The 12,719-nt window shown below is 55.0% G+C and overlaps 1 protein-coding gene across 1 annotated transcript in view; it reads left to right on the forward strand.

Annotated features, from left to right (window-relative positions):
- Nucleotides 1-5,559, forward strand: part of ADGRD1 (adhesion G protein-coupled receptor D1) — a 128,068-nt gene extending 122,509 nt beyond the window's left edge. Inside the window, exon 27 of the transcript XR_005983805.1 lies at nt 5,547-5,559. The gene's annotated coding sequence lies outside the window, so the exon portion shown is untranslated. The remainder of the gene's footprint in view (nt 1-5,546) is intronic.
- Nucleotides 5,560-12,719: the final 7,160 nt, after the last annotated feature.

Consider the following 12,719-nt stretch of genomic DNA (forward strand, 5'->3'; position numbering starts at 1 on the left):
TGGGGTAGCCACATGGGTGGCTCAGCGGTTGAGTGTCTGCCTTTGGCTCAGGTCATGATCCCGGGGTCCTGGCATCGAGTTCCACGTGGGGCTCCCTGCATGGAGCCTGCTTCTCCCTCTGCCTGTGTCTCTGCCTCTCTCTCTCTCTGTGTCTCATGAATAAATAAATAAAATCTTTACCAAAACAAAAACAAAACAAAAAACAAACCAGTTGTGGGGGGCCAGTGCTCAGTGCCAGTGAGAAATTACTGATATGTTCATCTTTCTAGTATTTTACCAGCAAAGAGTGTTTGCTGTCAGTATTTCTATTGCCAACTTAGTATGTGCGACCTGTTCTCATCTCTCTCTTTGATCCCTGCGGGGACTAAGTGGATCTTCCTCTGCCTTTATTTTTTTGTCTTTCTCTCAGAAGGGGGCTGGCCATTCTGAACACCTTGTCCTTACGGGTGCGCTCACCTGCTGTGCCCTGAGTTTCCCCCAGTCCCATCGCCCTGTGGTTGGTGTGGAGTGCGTGCGTGCGTGCGTGTGCGTGTGTGTGCATGCGTGTGTGTGTGTGCGCACATCCCCAAGCCACAGCAGGATGACCGTAGTTCCAGGCCTTCTGCTCTCAGACTGACCATGGACCAGTGCTGACCCCTGTGGAAACGCCTGGGCACTTCTCTGGGCATCTGGTCTATCTGGGGTGCGGCTCCTGTTCATTCCTCCTGCCCTGTTGCAGAGGCAGCTATAGGAGGCCGGGGTGCAGCGTGGGCAGAGGGCCACCCCAGGTGGAGCCCCCCACCTCCCACAGTGGCTGGCCCCCACTCACCTCGCTGATCCTGCAGAGACCCTGCACGCCTTGGAGTCCACATGCGGGTCCTTAGCTTGTTGGGCACACTTAGGCCTTTACAGTATTTCCTCCCATGTTCAGGGAGTTTGGCTGTGAGGGTGGGGGTGGGGGGTAGGGTACTCTGTTCACACCATGGGCCCAATCCCTACCTTTAGATAAAATATCGTTTCCTGTGTTTTTATTGGGGGAGAGTTGACAGACGGCATCACACTAGTTTCAGGTGGACAATGTCACAATTTGATGGTCATGTACGTTGTGAGATGGTCCCCACCATGAGCCCATCTGCCACCACATGTGGCTGCGGATGATGGACACGGCATCAAACAGTGGCCACCGCGCATTCTGTTCCATCTGGGGCTTCCTTGCCTTATGCCTGGATGTTTCCACCTCTGGATGCCCATTCCCCATTGCCCTGCCGCCCTGCCTCTGGCAGCCTCCAGCCTGCTCTGCTTCCATGAGTCTGGCCTTCTTCTATCTCATTTAAGTGAGATCGTGCAGTGTTTATCTTTCGCTGCCTCACTTCCTTCCCTCACATGACACCTTCCTGGTCCATCCGTGCTGTCCCAGCAGCCAGAGCTCGCCGTGTGTACGTTTTCCTTCTTTGTTCCCCCGTTCATGTGGATTTCGTGTCCCACAGCCTCACTGTAGGGTTTGGTGCCTTTTCTTCTCCTGCTTGACCCTCCAGCCACGGCCCCGGGCCCCAGGCTGGACAGGAGGGTGGGGACGGGCTCCCTGTCTCACTCCTGATGTGGGAAACAGTGTTTCCACCCATTCACTCTTGAGCGTATTACCTGTGGGCTCCTCACATTGTGGACTTTACTATGTCAAGCGTTTTTTGAATCATATTAATACTGACTTTTGTGAAATGCTGCTACTGCATCTCCCCAGATGGTGGTCTGTTCCCCTGCTTTCATGCTGCTGCTGTGGCGTGGCACGTGGTCTGTGTGTCCCAGCATCCAGGAGGAATCCAGCTGACCGTAGGGAGGGCTGTTTCCACACGCCGGTTCGCTAGTGTTTCTTTGAGGATTTCCTCAGGGACAGTGGCCTGCAGTTTCCTTTCTCTAGTCCCTTTTCTGGCTTCAGTATCAGAATAATGTGGGCCTCATAAAATAGGTTCGGAAGTGCTGCCTCCTTTTCAGTCGGTTGGAAGGGTTTGAGAAGGATCGGTGTTGGTTTTTTATGTGTTCAGACCCCCTCCCTCGATCCTGCCAAGCCCGCCAGGTGCCGATAGCCTCCCATCCGCTGGCGCGCACTGCTCAACAGCCACCCTTCCACAGCCGTCCTGCTGCTCTGGGGAGTGCACGCAGGGAGCCCGCCAGGGTGCTGCGTGCTGGGGGCTCCCGTGGGCCAGTTTGGGGATCGTGGTGCAGCTTCCTGATGGAGTCTGCAGTGTGCTTGGTAGCATCTGTGTCCTCTAGATGTGCTCCGAGAGCCCCGGCTGTGTCCTCCCAGCTGTGGCCTGTCCCCCAGTCCGGTGAGGATGAGGAGTGGGTGTCTGGCAGCGTCCACGCAGCTGAGGAAGTGGGGCAGCTCACTCACACGTTCTCCCTTCACCCCTGGGAGGAATCGCGGGCCAGGAGGTGACTTGGTAGCAGGCTGTGTGGGGGGGTCGGGGTGCCCGGGTGATGTGAGGCTGAGCGCAGAGTGTGAGCTCCAGCCGCATGCCGCAGCCTCCCTGCTGGACTCCCCGACCTGCACGAGGGCTGCCAGCTGTGCCGACTGGCTACATTGGTGTCCCTTACACAGAAAGTGGTAGAAAACTCTTTGGCTGCAAAATAGAATGCGACATCTGAGGTTCTGGCTCCGGGACCTGCATGCCGTCCACGGATCTGCCGGTCTCTCCTTTCCTTCCGACCCTGCACCATTTGTTGTAGCTGGGTGAAGTCCTGAGACAGGGAAGCAGGAATCCCCAAGGGAGGTTTTTCTTCCTCGTGTTGTGTTGGCTCTTCCAGATGCTTTGCCTCTCCATAAAGGTTTTAGAGCCACTTTGTCAGTATCTACAAATCACTTGTTGGGATATTGACTGGGATTGTGATGAATCTGCAGGTCATTCTGAACAATTGATCTCCTCACGATATTGAATCTTTCAACACTTGATTATGGAGTATCTCTCCATTTATTTACATCTTGAAATTTGCTATAATTTCATCCTTAAATGTTTGGTAGAATTCGGACAGATTGACTTTCAGATTCCAATATATATTTTAACTGATTCTTAAAGTAATGTTTGAAGCACATGGATTCTCTCCTCTGTTGCCTGTAGCCTGCTGATGAAGCATCACAGACATTCTTTTTTGTTTGTTTGTTTGTTTGTTTGATTAGGAGCACCTGAGTGGCTCAGTCAGTTGTGCCTCACAGTTTTTTTTTTTTTTTTAAGATTTTATTTTTTTATTCATGAGAGGCACAGAGAGAGGCAGAGACACAGGCAGAGGGAGAAGTTGGCTCCCTGCAGGGAGCCTGATGCAGAATGTGACCCTGGTGCCCTGGAATCACACCCTGAGCCAATGGCAGATGCCAACTGCTGAGCCACCTAGGCATCCCCACAGGTACTCTCATTTCTCTCAAAGGGCTTGACTTCCAGCAGCTGGTGTGTCCTTTGAGTTTCTGTTCTCTCTGCTTTCATTCCCCATCTGTTCTCATGTGTCGCCCACTTCTCTTACAGCTCCTAACATATGGATGATTTCAACCTCTGCACAGTGTGTGAGTCTGGTTCTGGTGCTTTCTTCCTCCTTGACCGTGGGAAGCCTCACAGTGCTGCTGTTGCTAGCCGCTGACTGAGGCTCAATTGGGTACTAGGGACCGAGGTAGGAAGAGGTCAGGGTCAGGGTTTGCACTTATCTGGCCTGAGCTGGGCTGTGTTTGTTGTTCACCTGGGGCTGCAGGTGCCTGAGGCTCCTAATTCCTGTATGGTCCATGTTCTTGCCCTTGCCCCTGAGTGTGGGCTTTCCATGTGTGCTCCTCAGAGAGACTGCAGCTTTGCAGCACTGTCAGCTGGAGCCACGGGTACCCTCTGGACCTCATGCCATGGTGGTGACAACATGGGGCAGGGGGACTGCTGTGATCTTATGATAAATCTTCATCTTTTACTGGGTCTGTGTCTAGGGTGGTGACCCTCAGGAACATTTCTCCAGTGAGCAGACTTTTCTCCCCATTCTGGGGACAGAGGAAGACCAGGGGACCTGGAAGGGATGACCTCCCCCCATGTGGGATCAAGCTCTGATACCATGCTTGTCCTGCAGACTAGGCATTGCTGATAACGTGGCAGGCGCCCAGCATGGCTCCTGGCATCCAGCACGGTGCGCTTCAGCTGCAGGCAGAATGACCTCCTCCTTGCCTCCCTGCAGACTCTAGGGACTGAGGCTGGGGAGCAGCATGCAGGCTCTTGATGGCGGCTCCAGGGATCTGGTCCTCCCTCCTTGGGACTTTGGTGTCACATTAACTCCCTTGAGTGTGGACTTAACTCTAGGAAGCAGGTGGAAGTGGGGGTGCATGCTCCCCGAATGACTTGAGTTTACGAGGTCACCCTGGCAGAATGGAATCTTACCTTCCAACAATGGTCAGTTTCTCCGTGTCCATGTTTGGTGACTCCTGGGTCCCTGACCCTTCAGTTGGAAGTTTTATTCTGTAGGATGAGTAACAGCAGAGGTGAGTCTAACTTGGTTCTGCTCACAGCAGCATGGAGCCTGGGTCTCCACCAATACCCACCCCACTTCTTCCCTCCTGGGATAACCTTGAGTTTTCTGGATGTGTCTCCCCCATGTGACTCAGGGAAGGGTGACCCAAGCCCCAGCTCAGGGCAGATCCTCACACTCTATAATGGGCTTGTGGTCCCATTCTGCTTTCCACAGGCTGGTTCACACAAAGGCATGGGAGGCACCTCAGCAAGTGTCGTTTGAGGGGACATGGGCATCTGTATGGGAGGCCTTAGAACCATGGTGTGACCCTGGGGAGCTGGCCAGGCCATGGCGACCCCTGTGATGGCCATGGAGCCATGGAGATTACAGGGTCCCTGAATGCATATGGAGCAGCTTCTGGAGCCGAGACTAGGAGAGAAGTTTCCTCTTTCCTTGGGCCAGAGAACTTTTCTGCTATTCATAGCAGGGCCCCTGGCATCCCTGAATGGCGGGAGGACCGGGGACCTGCTGTCCCTTGTTTGGGGTTGGGGGTGGAGGGGCTGTGAGGGCCAGTCCCGGCGGGCCGCCACCTGCTGCCTTCCCGTCTCCCGGCTCATGGGGGACTGTCCCTCCCCACCGGCATCCTTTCAGGACAGTTAATCAGGAAGATTAACGGGCCTAATGGAGTCTGCCCAGATAAATGAGAGAGCGGCCTGACCCTGCATGCTGCGTGGCCTGCTCACATAATTGGATATTCTGCAGCCTCCTCTGCCTCTATGAGGTTAACAAGCCGTGTTTGTCACATTGCAAACGGCTCTGGCCCTCTGTTCTCCTGGTTTTACGGATCTCCCGGGTTTTGGGAGACTGCGCCTCCGCGGCCCAGCTGTCTTCTCTCCCTGCTGAGTCCTCTCCATGGACCCTGGGTGGCCTCTCGCCTGTGGGGGCGGGGAGCATGGGGCCCCCAGAAGGTCCCTGCCTGGCCCTGCCGGGAGGATGACCAAGCCCTCCCAGCGCTCCTCCCAGGATGCAGGCCGCGGCTGCCGTGGCTTCCCGTGAGGCTGCTCCCCAGGCTCGGGGGTGGCTGCAGGAGGTCGGGGGGGCAGGGGCACACAGGACGGCGGCCTGCCTGTCCCGGGCGGCTGGAGTGTAGATGTGGGCACTGGAGCTCACGCAGGCCCCTGAACACGAGGAGGAATCCGATATTGGGACATTCCTAGAGGCGGGATGGAGCAGCGTCCCTCCCTTACGCCCGTGAACTGCCAAGCCAGCCTGGACTACACTTCTCCCGCTCGGCTTGTGTGAGAGACAAGTCGCTTGCATCGTGTCTAAGCTCCCCTGCGTGGACTGTGGGGCCCGAGGCTCTCAGCCAACCGTGTCCCTGGGCCCCTCCGGGCCGCGCGGACTGCAGAAGGCGGCTGCCCTGCGCTGGGGCTCAGAGGGCAGCGAGGGCTGGGGCTGGCGCCAGGGCGGACGCCGACTCCTCGGCCTGGGCTGGGGCCGGGGATCCTGCATCTGCAACAGGCTCCCGGGGCCCGTCGGGGTGCAGGTCCTCGACCACACGGGGGGCAGCAGGGGTCCCGGCCCGGGCCTTCTCACCTCCTGTCCACCTGCTGCCCGCAGAAGCAGCCCCTGGAGCCCAGCAACCAGCAGGGAGGCTTTGAATGTGGACGGCCCGGCCCCTGGGGTGCGAGGGCTCAGCACCGATCGTTCCTCTTCTGGAGGCCGTTACTCTTCTGCCTCGAGTGACAGAGCCTTACGAGCTTCCCTCCCCCGGCTGCTCCCGCTGGCTTCATGCCATGGCACAGACTTACACCCGTGGACAGGATGTGGGGCGTCAGCGGGTGAGGCCTGCAAGTAGCCCAGGAAGGGCCGGTGGATGGTGAAGAGGCGGCAGGTGGGTGTCCAGGTTGCGGGGTTAGGATGGGCTTCACTTGTGTTTTCTGATGCTTGGCTAGAGACGGGGAGGCTGTGGGCGGGGGCTGATGAACCACACTCACGTCTCAGGATGCTACACTCTCCATGACATCGGGTCTGACTGAGACCAGAGCCATCACCCTCTCACTTCCCGCTGGCCTCTCTGGACCCCCAGTCCTCAGGGGCCTCTCCTTGGCATCCCACTTCCTGGGATCCCCCGTCTCTGGGGCTCATCCTCGGATGCCTCTATCTGACACTTCCCACCCTGTGAGACGTTTCTGTCACTTGCTGAGCAGAACATTCCCACTCGTGGTGTTTTGAAAGAAGGAATCAAATTTTACCTGAATGCCAAAAGCATGATCTATTATTATTGGTTTCAAACAATTTTTAAGGGAGATGCTTGAGCAATCTCCCAACCACCTGTGAACATCAAACTCCTACTGGAGGTATTTCTTTAAATCCACTTCCAATCCTATCAGTTTTTCCTTTTACTTACATATACACTTCATTGTGTAAAAAGAGTTTTCTGGAGGTCAACTTTAAAATTTCCCATGGTATTAAAGTAATTCTTTTCTTACAAAATCCTCTAAAAGGAAAAACAATCACCCATCATCACATTCTCCAGGGGGAACCACTGGGGGCACTTGGTATGGGTGCACCTGTCCGTGTGAACACGAGACCTCTAAACGTGTGCCTGGACATAAGGCAGACGCTTCACCTGCTGAGCCAGCCGGGCACCCTGAGGTCAGTCTTTTAAAGGAAAATCAGCTCACTGTGTGCACTTTGTTGTAACCATTTTTGTTCAGTAATACGTGGCTTTGTCTCAAGCCACTAGCCATGCCCCTCGGACAATGAGGCTTTCTTCTGCAGAAGGCCAGAGTCACAGGAGGTGCCTCTAACAGTCAGCGACCCCTGGGCTCCTCCTCGCAGACTCGCAGCGGGTGAGTCTGCCGTGGGATCCGCGACAGCCGGCGGGTTTCAGTTGTATTCCCTTGGCGCCATGCTGCTGACAGTGGAGACGACCTCAAATGGTTTTCTCTTGTGAATAAATTTGTGCTCCACTGTGATGGAGAGACGGGCCCCTGACCTGTGCTACTCAGCTGAGTGGAAGAGTACTCAGAAGAGGGCCTGCACAGAGTAGGCGTTCAGTGTATGCAGGAGGGTGAGTGGGTCATCTGCGATGTGACTCAGAAGAGCCTCCAGGGGCCTGGCTGTCACTGCTCACTGACCCCTCCTCAGAGGTGACTTCCTCACTCCACATGCTACTTTAAAACCCCTTTCTTACCTGGAGGGCATGTCACCTGTCAGGGGTTCCAGGAGTCCCCTCCCCATGTCTGGCACCCCTTCAAGCATCTGCTGAGCAGTTGGCTTCGGAGACCAAGCCAGCGGACCCACTGAGTACCTGTTGTGTACAGTCCTACTGCCAGGTAATTACCGAGCATGTACTGCATATACCCATATGCTAGACCATCCCTAAGTGCTTCCTGCATGGGCCCACAGTGCCAGGCCTCTGCTGAGCACCTACTGTATACATCCACAGTCTCAGGCCATTGCTGAGAGCTTATTGCACACATCCATGCTGCCAGGCCACTGCTGAGAACTTACTGTGTACATCGATATCCAGGATCTCAGAACATGGTTCTAAAAGGCCTGGATTCTTTTTTTTTTTTAAATTTTATGATAGTCACAGAGAGAGAGGCAGAGAGAGATAGGCAGAGGGAGAAGCAGGCTCCATGCACCAGGAGCCCGATGTGGGATTCAATCCCGGGTCTCTAGGATCGCGCCCTGGGCCAAAGGCAGGCGCCAAACCGCTGCGCCACCAGGGATCCCATGGCCTGGATTCTCATTGACTCCCATCCTGGTCTTTCCTCTCCATCCACACTTGAACCTGCTCAACCTGGTGCTCTGACTCATGTAGCTGGGACATATTTTCAGGAACCACCCCCACTGACCCTGTATGAAGCAGATTCAAATTTTGAGCCATGCAAAAATGAAACTTTTTTTTTTTTTAAAGAATTCACCTAATTTGAATTTCTACATTCGAATTAACTGCACAACATCCTGTCTTGGTCAGTTCTGCGTAAATGTGTCACGTCATGATTGGACCCAGTCATTCAGACTATACCTCCATCTCCCGGGAGGTGCAGGGCTGGATGCATCTAGTTTCACCACCATCAGTCCCTCCACATAGATGTCTGCAGAGATGTCCATCAGAAGCTGGTTCTTCCGGGTGGCTGGAGGGAGGGATGCAGGGATGGATGGACCAATGGACAACTGATGGGCAGAGGGATGGATGGGTGGATGCAGGTGGAGGAAACATCTTTGGCCCGCTGTGTATGACCAGCTTGGGGTGGCCCTGGAGGCTAAGTCAGTGGCCCCCTCTTGGTCACTTCCTTTCTGGTCAGCCCTGGAAGAGCGAGGACCCATGTAACTCCAGTCACAGTCTCAGCGTCACCCAGAAAACCTTTAACAAATAAGCACAGTATGAGAAAAAAAGGGCTGTCTGGGTCAGACATTGATTTGTTCCCCAGGGGAGCCCCAGGGAGGGTGTGAAAAAAAATTAACAGAGTCAGGTGGGCAGGGGACAATCTTCCACAAAGTGGGGGTCCTCGGGTGGTCTGGGGCGTGCACCCGCCATCTGTGCACACAGACCGTGTCTGTCTGTGGATCAGTCTCGTACCCACAAGAGGCACCTGGGGGATTTCAGAATCCTGGTTTCCAAGCTGCACCCAGGACAACTAAACCAGTCTCTGAAGGCTGGAGGAACCAGTCGTTTTAGAGCCTCCCAGGTGATTCCAACAGGCAGCCGCTTCGAGAACCACTGGTGTAGAGCTCCCCCTCCCTTGGACTCTGGGAACTTCTGTCCCACCTGAGCCTGAGCACTGGGCGGGCAGGGATCGAGTGGAACGCTGGGCAGGCTCAGGCTCTGCTGCCACTGGAGCTACCGTGTCCTGGCCGCTGTCCTCCCCTCCCCAGAGCCACACCCTCTTCTTTGGGCACAGACCTCCTCCCTATTGTTGGAGGAGGCGGTCAGAGGATGTGACCCCTGGCTAACCTCAGAGCTGGCCCCAGGCAATCCGGGGCTCCCCACTCTTCCGTCCTTGGACAGTCCCGTCTGCCCACTGCTCCTACTGTGAGAGTCTGTTCCAAGAAAGTGGCCTTGAAAGAACGATGTGACACCGAGACCTCTGGATGAGTGTGGCAGTGGAGCCCCGCTAAGGGCTCTCTATAGATTTGAGGATTTGGGGGGCAGGGCAGAGATCTCCTAGTCCCGTGGCCAAGACAGCCGCCGATGGAAATTCCCTTGCACCTGCCCATCTGGAGTGGCCACCTCTGTCCTCTATCTCTCCTTGCCCTCTGTGTACAGGGCCCGGGGTACCAACCAGCCCCTACCCTGAGGGCCTGAGAGGGGTTTGCTGTGCCTCAAGCTGCCAGTTCCTCTTCTGTCTCCAGACCTCCATTCGCCTCTGGAGCCTCTCCTCCGGCCCAGGATTCCAAATGTGACACTGCTCTGGGCCCTCTGGGCTCACGCAGGAGGTCTGAGCCCATTAGAGCTTCCATCTGCACAACAGTGCTTGGTTTAAGAAAGGTCAAATGCCTCAAGCTGGCACTCCTGGCCCCTGCGGAGGGAACCCTGGCCTTCTGTTTGAATGGCTGTGCAGAGGCAGCCAGCATTTCTTGAGACTTCTGAATCTTGAATCAGAGGATGTTAAAGACGATGGACTGAGCCAGCACAGAAAGGAAAAGAATGGACTCTGCCCGTGTCACTTGAGTCCCTAGGTCAAGCCAGGCCTGAAATCAAGCTGGACTTCCCAACTACGTGCACCAATGATTTATCTTTTGCTTATGCTGATTTGGTTTAGGTGTGTTATTGCTCCTAAAGAATGGATCCTGGCAGACAAAGCCTGCAAAACAGCCTGGGAGGACAAACGGGCTCTGGGCACACACCCAATCTCTTTGCAACCAACCATCCACATTCCATCTCCTCTTGGGGCACAGGTCACACTGAGATCTTAAGGAAGCTCAACACAGGGAGTCACACAGATTCTGATCCTGGTGCTGCCATTCTTGAGCTGGAACCTTAGGACAGTCATTTACCTACATGAACTTCAATTACCTCATCGATGGGACAGTGACAGTGGTAGCACTAGAATCATCATCTTTGCTACTAATGTGGAACTGGGGGCCAAATGATGAGCCGTCGTACATAGAGTAGCAAGAACCGCTTGTGTTCATGATGAGCCTCATGCAGTGTCATGGACTCAAACAATGATCTATGGACTCAGCATCCCCTTACCTCAGAGACTTGGCACCCCCTGTTCCCTCTGCCCAGAAAACCCTCTCCTCGGTTGCCAGCTTCAGATGCCAGCTCTCTAAGCCTCCTTCTGTGTATTCCCAGAATTCCCGGTAATCTCTGTCCTGGTATACATTACAGTTTGCAATTCTGTGTTTTTAGATTAGCTATTCCATTTCTGAGTCCTTCTCCAGGATGTGACCCTGACGTTAGGGGATGAGTCTGTACTGCTGATTCATTTCAATACCAGTGACAGAGTCTGGCTCCTCATAAAACATGTGATAAATAAATGACCGAGCGGAACGGTCTGGCCACTCAGGGGCAGCTTCTTGCCTGGGAAACTGTGCCTGACTGTGGCCGACATCCCAGAGATACCAGGGCCGAGGGTCACCGTGGTGCCCAGGCTGTGAGGAACAGTCCAAGCACTCAGGGCTGCAGGAGTGGGCCGTGCGCCACACGCTGAAACACAGTAGTCTGAGGGCTGTCGAAAGTCCATATTCTTCATCACCCGACAGGGAAAGTGCTTGTCCGTGGACCTACCTGGCACCTGGAGCCAGTGACAAAGCCCTAGCAGGGTGCACAGTGGGGCCGTGTGGGCTGTCATACACTCCCTGGGCTGCAGTAAATGGGCTCTAACAAGTGCATAACTATCCTCAGAGGAGAGAACCGTGTCCTTTTTCCCTCTAAATATGCTCAGACGTTACAAGCTTTTCTTTAAAACTAAGGCAGGTGCCAGTCCTAAGATCACACGTGAGAACTGAGAGGATGCAGACGTCGATTGCTGGGAGAGCTTAGTGTTGATGACAGAAGGTCACTGCAGTGATGTTCTGAGACACTCATTTTGTTCTTGAAAACCGGAACGGACTTTGATGTCTTCTCAAGCCTTCATACATTTTGAATTCACCAGAGCCTTCTTTCTCAGCTCCCTGTGCTCTGCCAGGGGCACTGGGACCAGCACATGGTGGAGGCAGAGATGAGGGTGAGCTCGGGTAGCACTGTCCTAAGGGGATGGCCCAGCTCCCAAGCCTGCCCCAGGGTGGGCCACCCTAGGGAGTCCAGGATCCGGATGCAGAGGGTTCAGGGCCCCCGTCCCGTGGTGGCCGAGCTGGGGAAGTCATGGAAGCATACAGAAGGGGCCTTCACTTCCCAAGGAACCCAGTCCGGGGCCACACCCCCACAGGTGACCGTCTCTGCCAGGGATGGGTCACAGTACTTTGGGTCCAAACTGTAGACCTGAGCCACAGCCAGGGCCCAGCATCAGAAAACCTGGAAAAACACTTGGAAATGTAATGGCTTTTCAGAGTCCTTCCCATTTTCTGCTACTCTATGCTCAGTGTGAAGGCAAGGGGAGGGTGAGCGCTTGGCTCAGAGGGGCCTCAGAGGCAAACATCCTCCTGCCCCCTCCTGGGTGAGTGTTCCCCTTGGGGACCTGGCCGGTGACACCACTTCCCAGGGACAGTTTCCTGCATTGGTCCAGCCAGGTGAGTCATCCTCCCCTTCGTGCGTGCTGACCCACAGCAGGAGGAGCAGTCGCAGGTCACTTCAAAGGTATAGAACAGAGCCAGTCCCAGGATGGAGAGAGCAAGTGCAGCCTCGCTCCCCACCATTGCATCCCCCGAGGGCCCGGGCTTGGCTTTTCTCTGAGCTGTCAAGACTGGCAACTGGTGACCTGAGCGACCTGAGCGTGTCTTCATCTAATGGCCCTCCCTCATCCCAACCCCTGAGGGTACCCAGGGCCTCCAGGGATCCCACGGCTCTCCACCCACCTACTGGGCAGTTCTGCCTCCCAGGGAAGCCCCATTTATGCTCATGGGAGGGATGCTGGGCAGGCCTTGGCAGCAGGATGCAGGCAGGGAAGATTTATGCAGCAAGTCAACCCGGAACTGCCACGTAAGCTTTTCTATCTAACCGATGAAGGCTTCGCTGCAAATCTTTACTGCACGGCTGAAGCCAAGGAGATGTACACACGAGGATTGTCTTACACATACTGACGTTTTTCTCTGAGGAAGATCAAAAGGTAATGATTTAGAGTGGGATGTGCCAGACAAAGGAGGACTCGGACCAGCAC

Source organism: Vulpes lagopus, chromosome 14 (genome assembly GCF_018345385.1).
Source record: "Vulpes lagopus strain Blue_001 chromosome 14, ASM1834538v1, whole genome shotgun sequence".
In the NCBI taxonomy this organism is placed as follows: domain Eukaryota; kingdom Metazoa; phylum Chordata; class Mammalia; order Carnivora; family Canidae; genus Vulpes; species Vulpes lagopus.